At 48.9% G+C, this 23559-nt stretch overlaps 1 protein-coding gene across 6 annotated transcripts in view; it reads left to right on the forward strand.

The window, feature by feature from the left end:
- Nucleotides 1–10592: 10592 nt before the first annotated feature.
- LOC310766026 (nutritionally-regulated adipose and cardiac enriched protein homolog) overlaps nt 10593–23559 on the forward strand; it is a 42447-nt gene continuing 29480 nt past the window's right edge. For 4 of the 6 annotated variants that reach the window (XM_083621780.1, XM_083621782.1, XM_083621783.1 and 1 more), the window contains exon 1: nt 19031–19444. The gene's annotated coding sequence lies outside the window, so the exon portion shown is untranslated. Of the gene's footprint in view, nt 10715–19030; nt 19445–23559 lie in introns of those variants that run through there. The other 2 variants (XM_083621781.1, XM_083621784.1) reach the window with 2 other exon arrangements.

The following is a 23559-nucleotide window of genomic DNA, read 5'->3' on the forward strand; positions in this document are numbered from 1 at the left end:
AAGTGAAAAATAGGGGAGTACAGATCAGCCTGTTCCTGCTCTGTGCCAATTTAATGTGTTCATTCATACTCTACAAATCCTGCAATGAGCGTCATCTGATGACAGTCTTCCATTTTTATTATAGAGAGAGACATCCTGACCCTTTGAGTCTCCATGTATAGGTCACATGTCATGTTGTAAGCACAGGAAGATGATCCTAGGTCAAGTTAACATGGAATCTGCCCCTGGATATATTGGGCTGAGTCTCCTTGGGGGCTTTGTAGGTCATCACCAGGTCTATTCCTTTCTGTTCAAGTTTGGGGCTCAAACGTCTTTACCCTTTAAATGATGTCTTGGCACTCAGTCCCAGGGGTTAGAAAGCCATGGGTAAATTTACTGCTGTGTTTTCCCTTTGCCTGCTTTCCAAGGCTGCAGTGATTGAACCAGGGACTTGTAAAGCTACTGCCTATATTTCTTGTGTCATTACACGGTCAGACGTTGGTGGTTCCCCAATGCCTTCAAAGCATCCATCATCCCAGCTAGGAAATAACCATCCATTTGGATATTTTTATTAAAGACTTCCCTGACCTGACGCTGCAATTAGAGGGCCATGTAACGGGAATTTGGTTATCTGTCAGGTGGGTGGGAGGAAACATCCTTACCCAACGCACAGGATAATTTACCTGTCAAAGAACTACAGAGGTTGGCAAATCATGCTGAGAAGAATATTCTCTCTTTTTTTAAAAAAACAAAAGTGCCCAAAATACTTCTTTCAGTTGTATTATTATGCGGGGGCTGGGGGAAGGCAGGCCCCCATAACCTCTACATTCAGTGAAGGGTTAGAATTTGAGAAAACTCATACATTCATGAATTTAGTGAGGGCTGGGAAATAATACTGGCTAGATTCCTAATGAAGGGACGTGGGTGGCGCTGTGAGTTAAACCACAGAGCCTAGGACTTGCCTAGGTCAGTGGTTTGAATCCTCGTGACGGGGTGAGCTCCCGTTGCTTGGTCCCCGCTCCTGCCAACCTAGCAGTTCGAAAGCACGTCAAAGTGCAAGTAGATAAATAGGTACCACTCCAGCGGGAAGGTAAATGGCATTTCTGTGCGCTGCTCTGGTTTGCCAGAAGCGGCTTAGTCATGCTGGCCACGTGACCTGGAAGCTGTATGCCGGCTCCCTCGGCCAATAAAGTGAGATGAGCACCGCAACCCCAGGGTCAGTCACGACTGGACCTAATGGTCAGGGGTCCCTTTACCTTTACCTAGCAAATAATACTGGCTAGCTTCCTAATGAAGCTACTCGCTGAGGATGGCATATCCCCCAATGTTCCTCAGATGAAAATAAGGACATTCTATTCTATACCAATATCACTGCTAATTTGTTGTATTTATTGATTTGGGGTTTGTTTTCCCTCCGACTCCCCTAAATGCAATACATGAATTTAAAGATTCCTGTGCTTAAAATGCTGCAGTTTTGTGTACTTCCTCTAATAACTCGACCTGGAGGAAATGCTCATGCAATGATGCTGATGTGGAATAGAATGTCCCTATCTTTATCTGAGGAGTGTTGGAGGGTATGGCGTGGGTCTTGGAGAAACAAAAGGTTGATAATGGCCTGGACTGTTTGATAACTGTAAGGCACTGGCAAAACATAAGACCCTGGTTTGCATCGGCCTGATGTAAGCAACAAACGAAAAATGACTTTTGCAATGGTATTAAGAAATAGGTTGCCAGGGTGGGATGCTGGAAGCGGAAGGGGAGGAGTTTATTTCTGCAAGTGTTGCTGGGATGAAGGAGGAGGAAGTGGTGCTGTCTAACCAAACAGATTTGACTATATAATGATATAATGATATCACTCTTCGTAAATGAGGGCAATTGACAGTGAGAGTAATATTGAGAAAGCCAGTAAAGGACTGTGTCATAAATGGAATTATATGGCGAATGTACATAGGTAATTAGATTTGGCTGTGTGATCGCGTCATTAAATCAATTCAGGGTAAGAGCAAACAGCAATGAAAAGCAGCTGAATTTTGGGAAGGGGAAAAAAATATTCAGAATGTGTGCCCAAATTTTTCAACACTGCTGAAAGTTTTGCAGACCATTCCTGTGAGCAGTTTGGGGTCAGGCTTAGCCAAGAACCAAAGGGGACCAGGAACAAAGAACTTCTGTGCAAACCTTGTTGATGGGAATGCAAGAAGTGCCAAAAAGCGCTGCAGGCGGAAATGCCTGACCACCATTCATTGCAATGGGATGCATAGACCGAAATCATATCAATTGGAAGCATTAAAATCCATTGCACTATTAGGCTCACTGGGAAATAACTGCGGCGAGGGGAGAACATGCTTAGTAAATAAAATTTGACCAAGTCCTCAGGATTGTAAACGGGTTCCCCCCCCCCCATGTGGAATGCAGCAGGGTGGGGCCTTTTTACATGGGTTGCCTCTCTTATCTCCATCATCCTGATTAAGGCAGATCAGAAGGCACAGCAGTTGCCTTTTATCAGCTGCTTATAAACTAGCAACTTGACTATGCTAAGATATTGGATTAAAAGGAAAGGGGACTGTAATTGCATCAATTACCCAGTTCGTTTTACCAGGTTTTATAGGAGATGGAGTGAAATAGCCACCAGAGAAGCCAGCACTCAAATTCATTCAACCTCTCTCCCCTCTGCTTTGCCCCTTTGCATCAACAGCTTTTAATACCTTTCCGCTTTTAAAATTGCAATGGCTTGGCAGTCTCACCGCCTCCACTGTTCTCCCCCAACGTTTGGGTGTAGTTTTTCATTCTTGACACACTAATGAGATGATGGGCATCTTACAGAACAGGAGATGCCATTACCATTCTCCTCAGCCAGGCTCAATGAGAGCTTTGTTGTTGTTGTTACGTTGTTTAGTCGTGTCCAACTCTTCGTGACCCCATGGACCAGAGCACGCCAGGCACTCCTGTCTTCCACTGCCTCCCGCAGTTTAGTCAAATTCATGCTGGTAGCTTCGAGAACACTATCCAACCATCTCATCCTCTGTCGTCCCCTTCTCCTTGTGCCCTCCATCTTTCCCAACATCAGGGTCTTTTCCAGGGAGTCTTCTCTTCTCATGAGGTGGCCAAAGTATTGGAGTCTCAGCTTCAGGATCTGTCCTTCCAATGAGCACTCCGGCCTGATTTCCTTCAGAATGGAGAGGTTTGATCTTCTTGCAGTCCATGGGACTCTCAAGAGTCTCCTCCAGCACCATAATTCAAAAGCATCTATTCTTTGGTGATCAGCCTTCTTTATGGTCCAGCTCTCACTTCCATACATGAGAGCTTTAGGGATCTCTCAAAACCCACCTGAATTAGAGCGAAGCTTTGAAAGGCCCCAAATTATTCTCCGGGCGAGATCAAAAGCCCAGCCAAAGGAGAATTCTCAACTTTGCCTTCCCTGTCCTCTCACCTTCAATGGGATTAGTAGGTGGCCAGATGGTAAATATCACAGAACTTCTGCACCTTTAGTGGTAAAAGTTGGTGGTGGTGGCCAGAGGACTCCTGCACCTCCCTGCCAACACACCACCACAAAACACCACAACACAAAAGTCTGAAACCTGTTGCTGCAGGAGTCAGTGATGGCCACTAACTTGGGCGGCTTTAAAGGAGGATGAGACACTCACACCACAAGGGATTTGGCAAATTCTAGCAGGTAAAGGTTACTATCAATGGTTGCCAGCCATGAGAGGTCCGCTTTCACAGTCAGAGGCCGTATGCTTCTGAATACTCATTGCTGGAAACCGCTGGGGGGGGAGTGTTGTTGCACCCGGATCCTGCTTGCAAACTTCCCATAGGCATCTGGTCGGTCACTGTGAGAACAGGATTGATCCAGCAGGTTCCTCTTATGTTCAATTGGTCACCGAGGTGCAGAAATGAATGACTAGCCAATGGTGGGTCTTGGGGTCTGAAATATCATCTGTGCCCTGTGCAATGCCAAAAATTGGCACCCCTCTGCCTCTCGCATTACGCTCTAAATAATAGTTGTGGTGTCACTGGCAGTGCCCCTGAGGCTCCATGCCTAGTGTGACTGAATTGGTCACACTCCTCTAAATTTGCCTCCGAGACTAGCCAGAACATTGCCTGGGAGAAAAGGAAAGTCTTTGCCTAGGGCTGGAAAGATGTTAATGTTGGTTGCCAGGTGAGTCTTCTTGGGGAGAGCTTTCCATGAATGAGGGACCACCACTGAAAATGCCTCTCTCTGCCTTGTCACCATCCTCCATGGGTCTACTGGAGGGAGCACTCAGTGGAGCAGCTGCAGACGTTCAGCCCTCAACCTGTGGAGGATAGTGGGATAGCTGCTGCAGTAGAAGCACCAGCCGCACAGAGAGAGGGGAAAGGTTTTCATTTTCCTTCCTTCCTGCCTCTCCATCGCCAGGGTTGCAGTGCACCAGGGTGCAAGGCCTGGTGAACCAATGATCTAGGCAATTTCCTAGGGTAGCAGAATTCCATCTAACTTGGAACTCCTGTAGTGCCTTCATATGGTGATTCACCAAATTTATCTCACAGAAGGCCAGTCCTGTCTTGCAAACCTGTACGAGTTCATTAAGGGAGCTAGGGATAGCTCAGCTGATAGAGCATGATAGAGCTCTTAATCTGGGGGTCACGAGTTCAAGCCCCACTTGGGGTGAAATATCCCTGCGTTGCAGGAGATTGGACTAGAATTCAGCGGTTCTCAACCTGTGGGTCCCCAGATGTTGTTGGACTACAACTCCCATCATCTCTGAGCTCTGGCCTTGCTAGCTAGGGGTGATGGGAGTTGTAGTTCAACAACATCTGGGGACCCACAGGTTGAAAAAGGCTGGACTAGATGATCCCTGTGGTCCCTTCGAATACTCTATGATTCTATGAGAGTGGCTTCATGAAAAATTCACAAGCATTTTAGTGCAGATCTCTCCTAATAGACACATTTGCATGCAACATCGCCTAATATATATGCATTTTGAAAAGCTAACTTCCCCAGCATAATGCAGTTTTGTATACAGTTTTCACCAATATACAAATTTGTATGCATACTATTATATGCATTTTTGTACACATTAGTTGGTTGAAGAACAGCATTGCAAGATTCACATTTTGAAGGATGGCTGCGTTTCAGTTTGTGCACAGTGCTGGAAAGTGCAAATTATGCAGATGCGCCTTTAAACGTAAACCGAATCAAATTCCCCTCCCCTCCCCCATCCCTAGCCACGCTGCTGACATTTCCAAATTTAGACTCGTACGGTTTCGAAATCATATCCATCCAAAACAGGTAAGTCACATCGTTGCAGTTACAATCAGCCCCCAGTAAGGGGAGTTGAGGCTTCGCGTCTTCCTTGGCTTCGCAAACCGTTTTTGACAAGGTCACATCAACAGCCATCCTTTTGAAAACAAAAGTCAGAAATTAAACACTGTTGGATACACAAAGACATCTTCTCTGCACGGTCAATCAAGCAGCATCTCTCTGTCCGAGAGGTGAAGCGTAGAGAGTGAGAGAGAGGGCGGATTTCTGCCACTGTGATCATTAGGTCCTGCTTTCTCTGTTTTGAAGCCAAGCAAATGAGGCGTGTTTTGGAAGTCAGGGGTCTCCTGCCCCTTTCCACCTGAGTGACAGATCTTAACAGACAAGTTGCCTCTAATGGACAACTCTGCCTCCCATCACAGTCACAGACCTCCTCCCCACCCATTAGTAGTGCATGGCAGGCGCAGAAATTACTTAGATAGGGAAAGCAATCAAAGGGACAGGCTGGGTGGAAAGGGACTTTTATAAGTCATTGCAATGTGTGATGGTCACAGCCAGCAAGGCGCAGTGACCCCGGGGACCGCTCATGGCTCAAACACCCCAGCAAAGATGGTCATTAAACTCCTAAACCCTGACAGGAAAATATATACGGTGGAAGCCTTAGAGGCCCGAGCAATTGCCATAAAAAAATTAACCATTTTCCAGTGGTTTTTATTTTCCAGTAAATGCCACAGAGCTCATAGGTTTATGAGAGCCCTGAATCTCTGTGGCAAGGAATTGGGGGGGGGGGGATGTCCACCCAGGGAGGGGGAATAACAAATGTTCTCCCTGGTGCCCAGACCAGGGAATACGGAGGCCAAGACATCGTCGTTGTGTTTCTACAAGTGCCTGGACATGATTTGCAGTTCAGCAATCTGCAATGGAATAATAACTTCCTCTGTGTAATGGTTCTAGGGGTTGCTCGTGCGTAAGCCGGTGCCAACACCTGGCTGGGTTGCCTGAGTGAACCTTTTCTGTCCGGACAGCCACTCACCCGTGGCTGTCTCAATCGCTGGCAGAATCTGTCAGTGGGCGTTTCTTAAACTTCTTCCAGCAAAGAAGCTCTTTGACGCCTAGTCTCCTCCTACTCTCTCTGCGCAAAAGCCTTCTGCTCAAGGAGGGCATAGGCAGCGGAGGACCCCTACTCTCCCCGCTGGTCCCCGGCAAGGAGTCATGGGACCGCCTCGCCGCTTCCCCCATCTGCCCCCCTTCTCCACTGGTGCTACGCTGATTCTCTTCCCCAGAAGATGGGCTGCCTCTCTCAATCCCGGGACGCTCTCTGGAATCCCTCTGGATTTTGCTCTCTCCCTCTGGCACTGATGGCAGTTCCCTGACACTCTATTTCCGAGGTTCAGAAGTGAGTGCCGCCACATAACCAAACAGCCTCAATCATGAATCTGTTACATGAAGATTAGCTTCGTTTTGTCAATCCCGAATCTTCCAACGTTCAGCTTCGTTGGGTGTCATCAAGTTCTCATTTTATGAGAGAGGAAGAATATCTGCCTGCAACTTAAGGAACGCTCAGATTTGTGTCTCCCCATTTCCTAAGTTCTTCTACAGTTCATAATGTTAGCACATCTGCATGCTGTTTAGCTACTGGTAGAGATAAATGATAAGTTGGATTCAGTTTGCATTTAAAAGACAAATCCATTAAATTCACACTTTCCACAACAGGTTAAAGGAAACACTGCTGTCTGTCAAAATTTGCACCTACCCAAATTTTGTGAGGCAGTTCTCCAGCCAAGCAATGTTTACAAAAATGCACACGTGAAAGTGTGCCTAGAAATGAATATGTTAGTGAAAATAACGTGCAAAACGCATTACATGCAAAAAAAAAATGTGTTCATTATTCGAAACTGCATGCAAAGGTGTGTTTATTAGGAGAAATTCACACTAAAATGCTGGTGCATTTTCATGAAGATTTTGCTGTGTAAATGTTGAAAACTGAATTTGAGCTTGAGGGAAAAGAGAACTGGAGAGAACTGAATTGGACCACTAAAATGCTGGTGTGGACTCTTAGACACTTTTACTGTTTTCCGTGCATAAGGTGAGGGAGTAGAGATATGTCCGAGGAAAGAAAAGCCGAATGCTCATCCTAATGGACACATTCTGTTTTTGAGGTTCAGATACGCCCTTCTAATTTCCCATCCTGCTGTTCACATAAATAGCTACTCTCTACCAGGCAGATTCCCACATTACTCATCATATGCTCCATATCAACAAACAGCAGCACAGTACAATTTACACTACACAGAGAAGACCTGCATGGAATCTGTTTTTTTTAAAAAAATAAAGTTTGCAATGTAGCCATTTCTGCCTGGGTCTGATAGAATTTGAGCTTCCCTTTCGCCCAATGAACAATAGGAACGGACCCCCTACGTGAAGCACACCACTATCTCTGCTCGCAGCCCCATGGCCCCCTGCTGCTTCGTGTTTATTAACTGAGAAAAAACGTGGGCAAATTGCCACCAGGACTGGTGTACTTCTGACGAAATCAGCAGGTGCCCACTGCCCTGGGAACATGCCAAGCGAGCTGAAGACTGCTGATTACCCATCAGCACCTGCTTCAGATGTCAAAAGGTTGATTGGATGGGACTGTCTTCCAAATAAGCACCGGAACATCCATTTGCAAAACTTGCGCATGAGATGGAGGAGCTGTGATGTGCAGAGACGCCTGACCAGAAGTTCAAGAGTGGATGGGAGGCTTCCTAAACATGCTTGTGGGTTTCCCATTTGCATGATCTGGTTGGCCACTGCAAGAAGAGAATGGTGGACCGGGTGGACCATTGGCCTGATCCAGCAGACTCTTGTTATGTTCAGAACCAATGTTGCCATCTCACTTGCCCACCAACAAAAAATAGGCTGGAACCGGGAAATTTGAGAGTGGTAGCCATTGAGCAGGGGACGCAGGTGGCGCTGTGGGTTAAACCACAGAGCCTAGGACTTGCTGATCAGAAGGTCGGCAGTTCGAATCCCCGTGACGGGGTGAGCTCCCGTTGCTCGGTCCCCGCTCCTGCCAACCTAGCAGTTCAAAAGCACGTCAAAGTGCAAGTAGATAAATAGGTACTGCTCCGGCGGGAAGGTAAACGACGTTTCCGTGCGCTGCTCTGGTTCGCCAGAAGCGGCTTAGTCATGCTGGCCACATGACCCGGAAGCTGTACGCCGGCTCCCTCGGCCAGTAAAGCGAGATGAGTGCCGCAACCCCAGAGTCGTTCACGACTGGACCTAATGGTCAGGGGTCCCTTTACCTTTACCTAGCCACTGAGCACATCCTTTGGGGATCCTGTCATCTTCCATTCTGTGGACATGGCCAACCTAGCGTAGATGTTGCTGAGACAGGATTGCAAACATGCTGGGAATGTGGGTTTGGGAGAGCACATCTTTGAAACTCTGTCTTGCCACGTGATGCCCAAAATCTTCCTGGTGCAGTGCATGTGGAAGGCGTTGAGGCATTGCTCCTGACGGCAAGTTGCCCACCACTCAGCGGCGTGATCAACACGCAATCCTGGTGGGTCTTCATCTTGGTATTAGATGTGAGCATCACATTCTCCCACACCCTTTCAGAGAAGTGAGCCATTGCTGTAGCTGACTTGCCAATTTGCTTGTCCAGTTCAGCGCCAATGGAGAAGTTGCTGGTTTTGGTGGACCACAGGTAGACAAACTCTTCTACCACCTCAATCGTCTGTTCCATGGGAAGCTTGATTCAGGCACCAAGTCCATTGGCAGATCAACTCTTTGTTACAAAGATGTAGCAAACGTGCAGTTTCCCACCCTGCTGTAATATATGTCTAACCTGAAAAAAAAAAAACAATGTGGTATTTCTAATTTATTTTAAGAAATACTACTGTATTATATACTGCTGAGTGCCCAGTCTGTGGGGCCATTCTGGTTGCAGCATTCATCCTTCTGTCGTTCTAGCCTGGTTCACTGCAGCTTAGAAAGAAGTGCTTAACTTTAGATAAATCATGGTGCTGTTTTCCCCAGGAGCCCAGCAGTGGTTTTCCTTTTAGGGAATTAGCCCTGATCTCCATTTATTCCTAAGCCTCATCTGTAGACTTTTTAAACAAAAAAGCTGAGCAGCTGGAATGTTCATAAACATGCCAGAGCACTGTAGAAGCTGAGACAACAACTCTGGTTCTTTCAAAGACTGTACATAGTGTTCGCCCCTAGCTTTTGGGGGCTGGGAAGCAAAATCGCTTCCAGGCTGGTTATTTATCAAGCACTCATCCTGATTGGCTTGCAGAGAGTTTACACGACACCAGCTGTTTATTAAGTATCCATTCTGATTTGTTTGAAGGGTGGGGGTTTCTACAATGTTGTTTCAGTCACTACCCCATGCTCTTTAGTGTGTTTCCCCATCACTTTCCTTACCGCAGAAACTCTTTTTCTCTCTCCTTTCTTGATGTGGGCTGCAATAGTGCCAAAAAGCACTTTTAATTTCGCCATGTGACTTTGTCAGTTTGAGATTGACTCCTACCTGCAAAACAATGACTTAGGTTGCAAACACGCCGTACATGTAAAGCACATTCCCCACCCCAAAGAATCCTGGGAAATGTAGTTTACCCCTCACAGAGCTAAAATTCCAACCACCCTTAACAAACTACAGTTCCCAGAATTCTTTTAATTATTTTTATTCAGTTTCCAATACAAGATTTAAACATACATTTTCAGTATTGTCACAGATACATAATTTTGACTTCCTTCAGCTCATCCGCGAATCTTCCGTTTTCTAATCTTCTATCCGCAATTCTAAATTTAACATTGTCTTTTGTTTTAAATAAACCTATTCCCTTGTTCCCTTTTTTACAGTGTTTCTAATATTATTTCTTCACAAAGCTTCCTGTAAACTCACAAACGTTATTTGTGCATCACATCAGTTCCCAGAATTCTTGTGTGTGTGCATGCATTAAATTTGTACTGTGTACACAGCCAGTCTGGAAGTGTCCTCAATTTATATGTGTTTTTGTAATAATTTGGGGAAACCACATTTTTTCTGAATATCAGTCCAACCCTTGCTTTCAGCTTGATGCCTTTTTAGTTTGTTTATGACCCAGAAGAAAAAGCATCCTTAAAGCTGACTGAGAGCTGACTTTTTGACTGTGCAAACACATACAAGGAAACCTTTTCTGAGGCGCAAAGGCTGCACATTCAAAAGCAAGAGCCTATTTCAGTTTTCAAGAGCAACAGGAGGAAATGGAGACAGAGATACAAACGAAGAGATACAAACGAAAGCTTTCATAGGCCAAGAGGAGCCTGTATTTATTCCACAGGCTGTAGCTGTTCTGCTGCTGCTGCTGCTGCTTCTTGGCACTGACGTTTCCCCTCACTTGATCTTCGGACAAATGACAGGAGTGTTAAACATGCTGCTCCAATATACACAGGCGGAAAAACTCTGTATGTAGCTCACTTGCAGATGGAGTTCCTGGCAAGCAGCGCCATCATCCATGGAAGCTCTGGAAAGTAAGTGACTTTCGAGAAACGTACAATAATCTGACTCCTCTCCTTATGTTTCTTCTGTGCTGAACCTTAAAAAAAAAAACAAAGTATGCTAGAGATATGCACCGAGGGTGTTCTTCTTTTGATGAGATTGGTTCTGAATTTGTCATTAGGATCTAGGAACATAGGAAGCAACCTTATTCTTAGAGCCAGCATGGTGTAGTGGTTAAGAGTGGTAGACTTGTAATCTGGGGAACCGGGTTCGAGTCTCTGCTCCTCCACATGCAGTTGCTGGGTGACCTTGGGCCAGTCACACTTCTCTGAAGTCTCTCAGCCTCACTCACCTCACAGAGTGTTTGTTGTGGGGGAGGAAGGGAAAGGAGAATGTTAGCCGCTTTGAGACTCCTTTGGGTAGTGATAAAGCGGGATATCAAATCCAAACTCTTCTTCTTCTTATCCTGGGTCAGATCATTGGTCCATCGAGCTCAATATCGTGTGTGCTAACTGGCAATGGCTCTCCAGGGTTTCAGGCAGGTTGCCTCTTCCAGACTTACCTGGAGATGCTGGGAATTAAAAGTGAGACCTTCTGCATGAAACACAGATCCTTTGCTGCTGGGCTGCAGCCCTTCCCTGAGCAGAGTTGAAAACAAAATATTATGTTGATTTAGTGTGTTGGTGGCAAAAGAAAAAGAAAAAAACCCTCTTTCAATCCAAGTTGAATGTTGGTCTTAAGGAGAGAGGGGTTAGAGTTCTTGGCCCAGTACCAAGTGATGCGGGAGATGGAGTCAGGAGTCAAGGCAGCGTCTTGTGCAAGAAGGTTGCAGTGTTGCAACCTTGGGCATTATTTTTCTGCAAGGTCACAATCTCCTCCAAGGTTCATCCTTGCAGCCCTGCACACACCTGGGCAGTCCATCACTGGACCAGCTGGAGATGCTCCAGGGGCAAGATAGTTGTGGTCCAGCTACTTCTGCCAAGGGAAAAAAAGGTAAAGGACCTCTGGACAGTTAAGTCCAGTCAAAGGTGACTATGGGGTTGCGGCACTCATCTTGCTTTCAGGCCGAGGGAGCCAGCGTTTGTCCACAGACAGCTTTCTGGGCCATGTGGCCAGCATGACAAAACCGCTTCTGGTGCAACGGAACACCGTGACGGAAACCAGAGCGCATGGAAACACTGTTTACTTTCCCGCTGTAGCAGTACCTATTTATCTACTTGCACTGGCGTGCTTTCGAACTGCTAGGTTGGCAGAAGCTAGGACAGAACTACGGGAGCTCACTCCATTGTGGGGATTCAAACCGCTGACATTCCAGTCGGCAAGCCCAAGAGACTCCGTGGTTTAGACCACAGCGCCAATCAGCCTGCTGTCACCAGGATGGAGGCTAGAGGGCAGAGGTGAATGTGTGTGGAAACTAGACTATTGATGGAAAGATATCCCGCACATCCAGTTGTAATTTTAGACTCTGGGCTTAATGGTCTTATGGTGGAGTCCCTTTTTTTAGATGATATTGCTTCACATACTTAAAAATATTGTAAGCCAGAGCTGCTGCATCTGGGCTTCTCCTGTTCCTGTGGCTGAGCAGGGCCCTGGGCTTCCGTCCCAAAGACCTACTTTGGTGGTGCCAGCAGATCAGAGCAACTGCCTTCTCCGTCACCAAAAGGTACAGGCTGAGCAGAGAAGTAGCAGGCCTGCAGTTCCTGAAACAGCTGCTTCTTGACAACTAGATGCAGAACCTGAAATTTATTTCCCTGGCCAAATTGAAATTTCTTCCCCTGGCCAAATGCAGTCTCTTTTGCTGTGTACATCCGCCCAGGCCGAAAGCTGATTTCAGCCTCCATCCTAGGAATGGAGGAAGCTTTCAAATGCCATGCCAAAGAGCAGCCCTCTCCCCTCCTGGGGTCTCTAGCAACTGGTATTCAGAAGCATTGCTGCATCCGACTGTGGAGGCAGAACACACTCTTTACCTCCCTGAACTTGTTTAATCCTCTTTTCAAGCCATCCAAGTGGAGGGGGGGTGAAATATACTCAGAGTCGCAAAGTGATTTCATGCTCTTTATTCAGCTCATAGTGGTGAGGAGGAATGAATGGAAGTCCCCTCAAGGTATCTGCTTTATATACATTATTTACACAATGGGCTGCACATGATTGGCTAATTCCGGAATTCTACTGTAAGCCAATCAGGTTGTGGATTCACTTCTATCTGGAGCATGATTGGGTGGTTCCTGCCAACCAATCATATTGCTGCATTGTTCTAGGACCAATCAGACTGCTGCATTCTGAATCCTATTGTTCTAGGACCAATCAGACTGCTGCCTTTTGGATCCTATTGTTCTAGGACCAATCAGACTGCTGCAGTTTGGATCCTATTCAACTCAGTACATAACACCCCTCCCCTCTAAGTTCCAGTCCTGCCCGGGAGGTCGCATTCATAGTCCTTGAGGTACGCCGGTGGCCTACGTGTGCGTTGCGGCCTGGGGTGTTCCCTGGTCCGGGGTTCAGGTTCTGGCTCATGTTCCAAGGATGCTGGCTGTGATGGGCCTGTTTGGTCTGGTGCAACCGGTTCGCTCAGTCGTGGTTCTGGTTCCGGTGTCCTTTCAGCCTCGCGGGTCCTCTCTGTATTTACTGATTCTGCCTCTCCTGCTGGCCCCTCCTGCTCTATGGGCTTCACTGCCCCTCTGTTCCCTTGGGACTCCTCTGACCTTTCCTGGTTTTCTCCCGGGAATCGTCGCCGTATCTGGTCGCAGTGGCGGCGCCAGCATTGCCCCCCATCCGTTAGCACCTCGTACGACACGGGACCAGTGACCCTGGTGACTGTGGCGGGTACCCATGCTGGGCCTGCCCCAAAATTCTTTGCGTACACTGGGTCCTGGGCCTCGAAGGTCCGGGGGTTCCTGCCTTCCCCCACCACTACCTCATCCTGAGCTCTATCGGGGTGAAGGCGGTCCAATCTGATTGCAAGGCGCCGACCCATTAGTAGTTCAGCGGGGCTCCGGCCAGTCGTTGAGCTGGGGGTGCTGTGTTGTGCTAGGAGGAATGTGGCAAGGCGGTACTCCCAATCCCCTTGCGTCATGCGGCGAAGGGTGTCCTTGGTGGTCCGCACCATGCGTTCTGCTTGGCCATTGGTGGCAGGGTGGAATGGCGCCGAACGGATGTGGCGGATGGCGTTCTGCGCTGTGAAGGTTTGGAATTCTCCTGACGTAAATGCAGTCCTGTTGTCTGAGACGAGAGTGTCAGGGAGCCCGTGGGTTGCAAACAGCCTGCGTAGTACCCGGATGGCTGCGGACGTAGAAGTGGACGGTACCAGTGCGACTTCCAGCCATTTGGTGTAGGAGTCCACCACTATGAAGAATGTTTTCCCCTGAAAGGGGCCAGCGAAGTCCACATGCAGGCGTGACCATGGTGCTCGGGCGGACTCCCAGGACTGGACTGGGGCCCTTGGGGGATCTGGGCGGGATTCTTGGCAGGCCTGGCAGTGTTTGACCCAGGCCTCTATCTCTCCGTCGATCCCCGGCCACCACACATAACTCCTGGCAAGGGCCTTCATTCTTACTACCCCTGGGTGTGTCTCGTGTAGGGCTGTGAGGACCCTTTTGCGGAGGGGCTGGGGAACAACGACCCTGCTTCCCCATAACAGGCACCCCTTGTGGGCCGACAGCTCATGTTTGCGGGTTGTGTAGCCGGCGAATTCTGGCCCGGGGCTGCTGCTGGGCCATCCCCTCCACACCCAGTCCAGGACCCGGGAGATGACCCTATCTTTCTTGGAATGGTGTGCAACTTCTTGTGCCTGAATGGGGCGGTCGGGAAGCAGCTCCAGGCTCATAACCTCTTGTGCAGGTGCTGGGTCGGGGCCTGTTTCCGGTAGTGGTAGCCTGCTGAGGGCGTCCGCATGGCCCATCGCCTTCCCAGGGCGGTGAATCAGTGCATACTGGTAGCTGGCAAGGAAAATTGACCACCTGAGGACACGAGGAGACAGCACTTGGGGGGTCTGCTTTTCGGAGGCAAACAAGCCAAGCAAGGGCTTGTGGTCAGTCACCACGGTGAAGGGCCGCCCGTACAAGAAATCATGGAATTTTTTTACTCCCTTCACGATTGCCAGACCCTCCTTGTCGATTTGCGAGTAGTTCCGCTCGGTTGCGTTGAGTGTCTGGGAAAAGTATGCCACCGGTACCTCTCTTCCATCCGGGAGTTGGTGTCCCAGGACAGCGCCAATGCCATAGGGTGAGGCGTCGCATGCTAGCACCACCGGCAGCCTCTCGTCGAAGTGTGCCAAGACCGAGTTTGAGACAAGCAAGTCCTTGACTGCCTGGAATGCGGCCTCCTGGCGCTGGCCCCACACCCAAGGGGCCCGCTTGTCCAGGAGTCTGTGTAGGGGCTCCGCTACCGCCGCCTTGTGGGGAAGGAAGGAATGGTAAAAGTTCAATAGTCCCAAGAAGGCCTGAAGTTCAGTCTTGTTCTTGGGCGCTGGGGCATCACAAATGGCCCGTACCTTGTCCCCAGTCGGGTGGACCCCTTCTGCGTCCACCATAAATCCCAGAAAGTCCACCTGAGGCACTCCTAGTAGACATTTTTCCCGCTTCACCTTGAGACCCGCTGTCTGGAAACGGTGCAGAACGGTGCGGAGGCGGTCCTCAAACTCCTCTGGTGTGGGCCCGGCAATCAACACATCATCGAAGAAGGGGGTGACGCCAGGAATCCCTTTAAGGAGAGAGTCCATTAGATTCTGGAATATGCCTGGTGCCACGCTGACACCGAATTGCAGCCGCTTTACCCTGAACGCTCCTCTGTGCGTCACAATCGTCTGTGCCTCTGCTGTGGCCTCATCTACTGGCAGTTGTTGATATGCTTGGGCCAAGTCCAGCTTGCCAAAAATTTTCGACCCAGCCAGGGTGGCAAGGACATGGCTGACCACTGGCACTGGGTATGCATGGGCCGTGAGGGCCTTGTTTATGGTACATTTGTAGTCTGCGCAGATGCGGACCGAACCATTCGGCTTGACGGGTGTGACGATTGGGGTTTCCCAGGGGGCATTAGGCACCGGCTCCAGCACTCCTTGCTCCACGAGTCGGTCCAATTCCTCGTCTATACGGGGTTTCAGGGCGAACGGGACCCGGCGGGCCTTGAGCCTGACTGGTCGTACTGCGGGGTCAAGCTGTAGAGCAATGGGGGGGCCCGTATACTGTCCCAATTTCCCATCAAAAACCCCCGGAAATTCCTTGCATATGGCGTCCACGTCCACTTGTAAGGTAGTGTGGTTCACCCCGGTGACGGCTAGCCCCAGTGGTCCAAACCATGCCAATCCCAGTAAGCTAATGTAGGGGCCCTTGACCACAAGCAAGTCCAGTTGCCGCGTCCGCCCTCGGTATTGCACCCTGAAGGTCCCCACCCCCATTGTGGGGACCTTACGTTTCTGGAAGTCCCGGAGGGTGAATGGGGCCGGCCTGAGTTTGGGACCCCCAGTAGGACACAGTTTCCTTAAGGTCCTTGCCGAGATTATGGATAGAGTTGAACCCGTGTCAAGCTCCATGCGGCATGGGGCCCCCTCTATCTGTACCTCTACATAAATTTTCTCTACGTTGGGGTGGGGCAACTGGTATACCTGGAAGTCCGTGAGCTCCGTCGAGTTGCCTTGGTGTGTTGGGCCCCGGGACCTGGGGCTCTTGGATTGGTCATCTGATGCCTGGCGTCGGGTGGGCCGAGCTCGACACACCCGGGCGATGTGTCCCAATTTTCTGCACTGCCTGCACTCTGCGTTGCGGAAACGGCAGGTCCTCCTCTCGTGACTGTCTCCACAGCTTGCGCAGTTCCCTGCTTCTCGTCGAGGCAGCTGTGGTATGTGGGCTGCTTGAGTGCGCTGCTGTACTCGGTGCACCTCCTCCCTGTTGGATCCTGAGTCGTCGGTGAGGTCTTCGTGGTGGACCCTCGGTTGGGACGGCTGGCTCGGCCGTGCCTCTTGCGTCGACCTCTCGGCAGCTTCCGTTGCCAGGGCCTCCTCCAGAGCGACCTGGAACGTTAGGTCCTTCTTAGCGTAGAGGCGTCGTTGCAGCTTCTCATCCTTCAGGCCACCGACGAGGCGGTCACGAAGCATGTTCTCCAATTCTGAGAAGTTGCAGAACCGGGCAGCTTGGCGGAGAGAGGTCACAAACCCAGTTATGGTTTCCCCAGGGGCTTGCCGCTTTGCATAGAAGGCATTTCGACGAGCCACCACAGAGGGCTGTGGCGAAAAGTGCCCCTTCAGCTGTTCCATTATTGTTTTGTATGGAACAGTAGCGACGTCTTCGGGTGCAAGGAGAGCCCGGGCGATTTCAAACGTCTCCTCTCCGCAGATGCTGAAGAATATTGCCCTCTTCTTGGCGTCTTCTTCATCGGTGACCCCTTTGGCTTCTAGGAGGAAGGTGAAACGGGAGGCGTACGCTTCCCAGTCTCCAGATGCTGGGTTGAACGGCGAGAAGCTGCTGTCGGTTGCCATTCTGAGTTCCTTGTGTCCCGGAGCTGAAGCCTGGATACACGGTGCGAGGCAGCGGTGCGGCAGGTGGCGGTGCTGCGGTGCTGTGTGTGGCAGTCAGCTCAGTGGGATCCCACCTTCGTCGCCAGTGAAATATACTCAGAGTCGCAAAGTGATTTCATGCTCTTTATTCAGCTCATAGTGGTGAGGAGGAATGAATGGAAGTCCCCTCAAGGTATCTGCTTTATATACATTATTTACACAATGGGCTGCACATGATTGGCTAATTCCGGAATTCTACTGTAAGCCAATCAGGTTGTGGATTCACTTCTATCTGGAGCATGATTGGGTGGTTCCTGCCAACCAATCATATTGCTGCATTGTTCTAGGACCAATCAGACTGCTGCATTCTGAATCCTATTGTTCTAGGACCAATCAGACTGCTGCCTTTTGGATCCTATTGTTCTAGGACCAATCAGACTGCTGCAGTTTGGATCCTATTCAACTCAGTACATAACAGGGGGGGAATCACTGTGGTGGGAACAGGGATATTGGAGTGGGCAGGTCCGGCGCAACCATTGGGTAGAGGGAGACAACCACCTCTGGGGTCATGGCACCTCTTGGAAATTGCCCTCTGTTGGAGAGTGACATAAGCTAGCCAGCAGCCCTTGGGTGTGCAGGAAGATGCTGCTAGTTTATTGCCAGTGTTTGAGACAGCTCTCAGTCCATTAACTTTCTGAACATGGGAAGGGGAGCCATCTTGTCCTTTGCCTCAGGCAGCAAAAAGTCTTGGGCCAGCTATGAGTTGGGGCAGGGCTGGACATTATGGTTACCAGATTTTTTTCAATGAATCTGAAACCTTGTTTTTTTAAGAAGTTGAGTAGCAACAGGGAGTCAGTAGTGGGGATGGTGAGGCAAAAGACCCTGGGCCCTGCAAAGCCCTTCTTTCGCACCCTGTGAAACATAAATGCGCAGAGACTGGGCAACAGCGCACCCCATGCCCGTGACTCCCGAGCCTTCCTCGATCTCCTTCCCCCTACCCCCTTTGTTTTGACAGATCAGGGGAGGCTCGGGAGTCACAGGTGGGCAGCCGTTGCCCAGGAGAGGCCAGCCTGGTGGCGCAGTTGGCTCTGGCTGGCTTCAAGAGCTGCTCGCTGCCATGGCGCAGGAAAAATGGCGGGTGCCACGGCAGTGAGCAGCAAGCAGCTCCTGAAGCCAGCCAGAGCAAACTGCGCTACCAGGCTGGCTCCGGGCTGCTGAGGCTGCCACTGCCATGTTTCCTGGGGACAGATTTGCAAATCTGGGGACATTCCAGGGACGGATTTTGTAGGGGGCCAGTTTTGCCTATCCGGGGACTGTCCCCGGGAACTGGGGACGTCTGGTAACCCTACTGTACATGCCATGCCTGCTCCACACTTGATTCTTCCACATGCCCTGTGAATGCCTGAACAGAACTCTTTATTGCCCAACATAGAATTGTAGAATTGTAGAGTTGGAAGGGACCATGAGAGTCATCTAGTCCAACCCCTTGCAATACCAAATGGCATCTATTCTTTGTGCCCAAGCCATTAAAGAGGACTCCATCTAGCTCACACCAATGCAGCTGAGGAAAGTACAGTCTCTTCTAGGTCCTTAAGATCTCATATCCTAAGCCCTCCTTTCCCTGCAGAAAGTAAAAAGGACGCAACATTTTTTCATGCAAAATCCACACCGCAGCTTTCTGTGGCTTTCGTGTTTGCAGACATCATGAAGCAAAAGAAGAATCAATTTCTCTGTGACTTTATGCCCTTCCTCCTCCTCCTCCTCCTCTTCTTTTAATTTGATCCAGCAATAAAACTACTCAGCCATAGGAGTAAAAACAAAATCTAGGAAAATCGCACAGCTAAACGCTCTGTTGGCAAAGTCCGCTTCAACAGCAAAGTGTTTGGTTCTGCTTTCGGATTCCATTATGAGCTGCATAGATCCCTCATTGGTCTGAGAAGGGGCCCACCGCTTTTGGCCTGCCAGTCTTCGCTGAAGCTTCGCCTTCTCCCTTCCTGAGCAATTCAAGTCCCTTCATTTAATTTCAATGGAAACTTTAGTGTTTTCAGCCCTGGCTGGTCTGCAGCTGAACGGCTCCTCTCTGGATCTTGTTTCCAGGTCTCGAGAGGACTGGGTTTGATCACCTCGTCTGATTACATCTTTGACAGCTTTAAAGGAATTTGCAGAAGGGGAAAGGAGAACAGCGGTGGTTCCTGTGAAGGTTTGGGAGCCGGGACTCCCAAGTTTGATGCACCTGCCGGAGACTTGAGAATACACCTTGCCCTGCAAGGAACAGGTACAAACCTCAGTCAGTGTGTGTGTCTGTGTGTCATTTTGTCTTTTGGCAAAATAAGAAACTGCCTTACAGTGGTACCTCAGGTTAAGTACTTAATTTGTTCCGGAGGTCCGTTCTTAACCTGAAACTGTTCTTAACCTGAAGCACCACTTTAGCTAATGGGGCCTCCTGCTGCGCCGCCGCCGCGCGATTTCTGTTCTCATCCTGAAGCAAAGTTCATAACCCGAGGTACTATTTCTGGGTTAGCGGAGTCTGTAACCTGAAGCGTATGTAACCCGAGGTACCACTGTACTTGTAAATTCCCTTCTGCAACAACTTCCTGTCGGTGCAACAAGTGTCCCGCTTAGTGACTTTCACTTTGCACTATTATTTATTATTATTATTTATTAAATTTGTATACCACCCTTCATTGTCAGATATCAGGGCGATTCACGGCAACTTCACGGCATTGGATGCAACCCCATTTCCCCCCGGCGCTTTTTAAGAAGGACCCCATATTGTGAAGGAAATGTGGTACAGTTGAATAGATCACTCACATAGCCTTAAGAATATATCACCTTGCATGAAAAGCAGCAGCGGTGGTGGTTCTAGTGGTGGTGTATCAGCTTCCATGGGTGTTCAACTGATTGCATATCTGCCTTTGGAGAGATATTCCCACACAGCCCAAACCACTAACTTTGTAGCAGCCTGCTAATATTGTGTACAGTTCTGTCCAGCTCACTTCAAATAGGATATTAATGAGTTGGAAAATATCTACATTGGCTGCCAGTATGTTTCCAAGCACAATTCAAAGTGCTGGTGCTGACCTTTAAAGCCCTAAATGGCCTCAGCCCTATATACTTGGAGGAGCGTCTCCACCCCCATCATCCAGCCCAGACACTGAGGTCCAGCTTTGAGGGCCTTCTGGTGGTTCCCTCACTACAAGAAGTGAGGTTGCAGGGAACCAAGGCAGAGGGCCTTCTCGGTAGTGTCCCCCGCTGCGGAAGGCCCTCCCATCAGATGTCAAGTAGATAAGACATCCGAAGGCAGCCCTGTATAGCATGGGTAGGCAAACTAAGGCCCGGGGGCCGGATCCAGCCCAATCACCTTCTAAATCAGGCCTGTGGATGGTCCAGGAATCAGCGTGTTTTTACATGAGTAGAATGTGTCCCTTTATTCAAAATGCATCTCTGGGTTATTTGTGGGAGCTGCCTGGTGTTTTTACATGAGTAGAATGTGTGCTTTTATTTAAAATGCATCTCTGGGTTACTTGTGGGGCATAGGAATTCATTGTTATTTTTTTCAAAATATAGTCCCGGCCCCCACAAGGTTTGAGGGACAGTGGACCGGCCCCCTGCTGAAAAAGTTTGCTGACCCCTGCTGTATAGGAACATTTTTAATGTTTGATGTTTAACTGTGGTTTCGTAATTTACTGGAAGTCACCCAGAGCGGCTGGGGCTACCCAGTCAGATCAGCAGCATCTTATTATTATTATTATTATTATTATTATTATTATTATTATTATGGCAACCGAAATGATCAAGGGGATGTAGTAACTCCCCTATGAAGGAAGGTTGCAATATTTGGGATTTTTCAGTTCAGAGAAAAGGCATAGAAGAGGTGACATTGTAGAAATCTATAAAATTATATGTGGCATGGGAAAAGTGGACAGAGAAAAGTCTTTCTGAAGGAGTGTCTCCACCCCCAGCGTTCTGCCCGGACGCTGAGGTCCAGCGCCGAGGGCCTTCTGGTGGTTCCCTCATTGCGAGAAGCAAAGCTACAGGGAACCAGGCAGAGGGCCTTCTCGGTAGTGGCGCCCGCCCTGTGGAACGCCCTCCCATCAGATGTCAAAGAGAAAAACAACTACCTGACATTCAGAAGACATCTTTAGGCAGCCCTGTTCAGGGAAGTTTTTAATGTGTGACATTTTAGTGTATTTTTGGTCTCCGTGGAAGCCGCCCAGAGTGGCTGGGGAAACCCAGCCAGATGGGCGGGGTACAAATAATAAATTATTATTATTATTATTATTATTTCTCCCTCTCTCACAACACTAGAACTTGTGGACAGATAAAAGAAAGTACTTCTTCACAGTGGCGAAACTGCATGCTCTGCTACCGGGGGCGGAGAGCAGGCGGGGGCATGGCCGGCATCCCAGGTCATGGCATGCATCTGTGGGCATGGCACGCTACCCGCAGGGGCGTTGTGTGCGTTCTGGGGGTGTGACACACCCCCTGGGGGGCATGGCACCCAGTGCACGCGGGGGTAGCGCATGTCCGGGGGGGCCACCGCGATGGCACCCTACCAGAATAGTGGTGCCAGGGGTGGTGCGCTCCCTCCGCATCCCAGTTCCTCTGCCAGTGCTTCTTCACACAATACAACGTTAAACTATGGAACTCCCTGCCACAGGAGACAGTAATGGCTACCAACCTGGGTGGCTTTAAAAGAGGATTAGGCAAATTTATGGAGGAGAGGGCTATTGATTGATCCTAGCCATGATGGGATGCAGGTGGCGCTGTGGCCACAGAGCCTAGGGCTTGCCAATCAGAAGGTCGGCAGTTCGAATCCCCGCGACGGGATGAGCTCCCGTTGTTCAGTCCCAGCTCCTGCCAACCTAGCAGTTCGAAAGCACATCAAAGTGCAAGTAGATAAATAGGTACCACTCCGGCGGGAAGGTAAACGGCGTTTCTGTGTGCTGCTCTGGTTCTCCTGAAGCGGCTTAGTCATGCTGGCCACATGACCCAGAAGCTGTACGCCGGCTCCCTCGGCCAATAAAGCGAGATGAGTGCCACAACCCCAGAGTCGGCCATGACTGGACCTAATGGTCAGGGGTCCCTTTACCTTTGCCTTTAGCCATGATGGCTGTGCTGTGCTTCCATGGTTGGAGGCAGCAATGCTTCTGAATATTAGTTGCTGGAAACCACAGGAGGAGAGAGGGCTCTTGTGTTCAAAACCTGCTTGCTGGTTTCCCACAGGCAACTGTTCAGCCCCTTTGAGAACAGGATGCTGCACCAAATGGGCCATTGGCCTGACCCAGCCGGCCCTTCTTATGTTCTTAGGTTCTTAATCAGTTTGCAATGGGACATGATGTTTGTGGTTGTTTTACACGGCTCTGGATAATTGCACCTGACAAAGGGGAACCCCATCCTTCGCTCTTGCTGCGAAAGGAGGCTATACCCTATTATTTACCAAATGCGTCCAGAACATTAGAGCTGGAACGTTGAACAGAGGATTGGTTGACGAGCGGGAAGCCAGAGGAACAGTGGAAGCATCCCTCCTGATTAATTCATTATCAGCCCGTTTGGGGAGCCTGATACACCCGCTTCCAGTTACACCAGCACACTTTGCTGCCTGCCATTACACGATTTTGTTTTCAGATTGTACGAGATAAGGTTACTTCATTATTAATATATGCACAACCGCACGCATATATATACATAAATGTTGTATCTGTGCCGGAGCACACAGCCTCTGGAAGTGTTAATAGTTAAGATAAACTAAGTCCATTATCACTGGGAATGACTATTTCTATGACCCTATTTGCAATAAAACCAGATTCAATGATATGAGAAAATTGCTGGGTTTTGGAATAATTGAACCAGGCTGCATGAACCCGTACAAAGGCATCATTTACAAAGTACTTTGCTTGTCTCAAGTATTTATTCCTGCAGAAGGAAATGGGGGGAAGAAGAGTTCATATTGCTTATGCTGTTTTCCTGTGTTCATACTCTGTATATATCTCTATCTATCTATCTATCTATCTATCTATCTATCTATCATCTATCTATCATCTATCTAGCTAGCTAGCTATCATCTGTCTGTCTATCTATCTATCTATCTATCATCTATATGTTCTATCTATCTATCTATCTATCTATCTATCTATCATCTATCTATCATCTATCATCTATCTATCCACACACATACACAAACAATGTCTACTGTTAGACTTCCCATTTCCTTCCTTGGAAAGGCCAAGAGAGGAACTGTGAGCTTCTGTTGAATCACATCCCTCTTTAGAAGAGTTGGCAGTGATCAAGAAGATCTCTCGCTCACTCGACAACCTGCAAAGCAGTTTGCAGAACATTGTAAGTGCCTGTTCACGTACTATTCATTTAAACACTCAACATACATATATA

Source organism: Podarcis filfolensis (genome assembly GCF_964270895.1).
Source record: "Podarcis filfolensis genome assembly, chromosome: 1".
NCBI classification, from domain to species: domain Eukaryota; kingdom Metazoa; phylum Chordata; class Lepidosauria; order Squamata; family Lacertidae; genus Podarcis; species Podarcis filfolensis.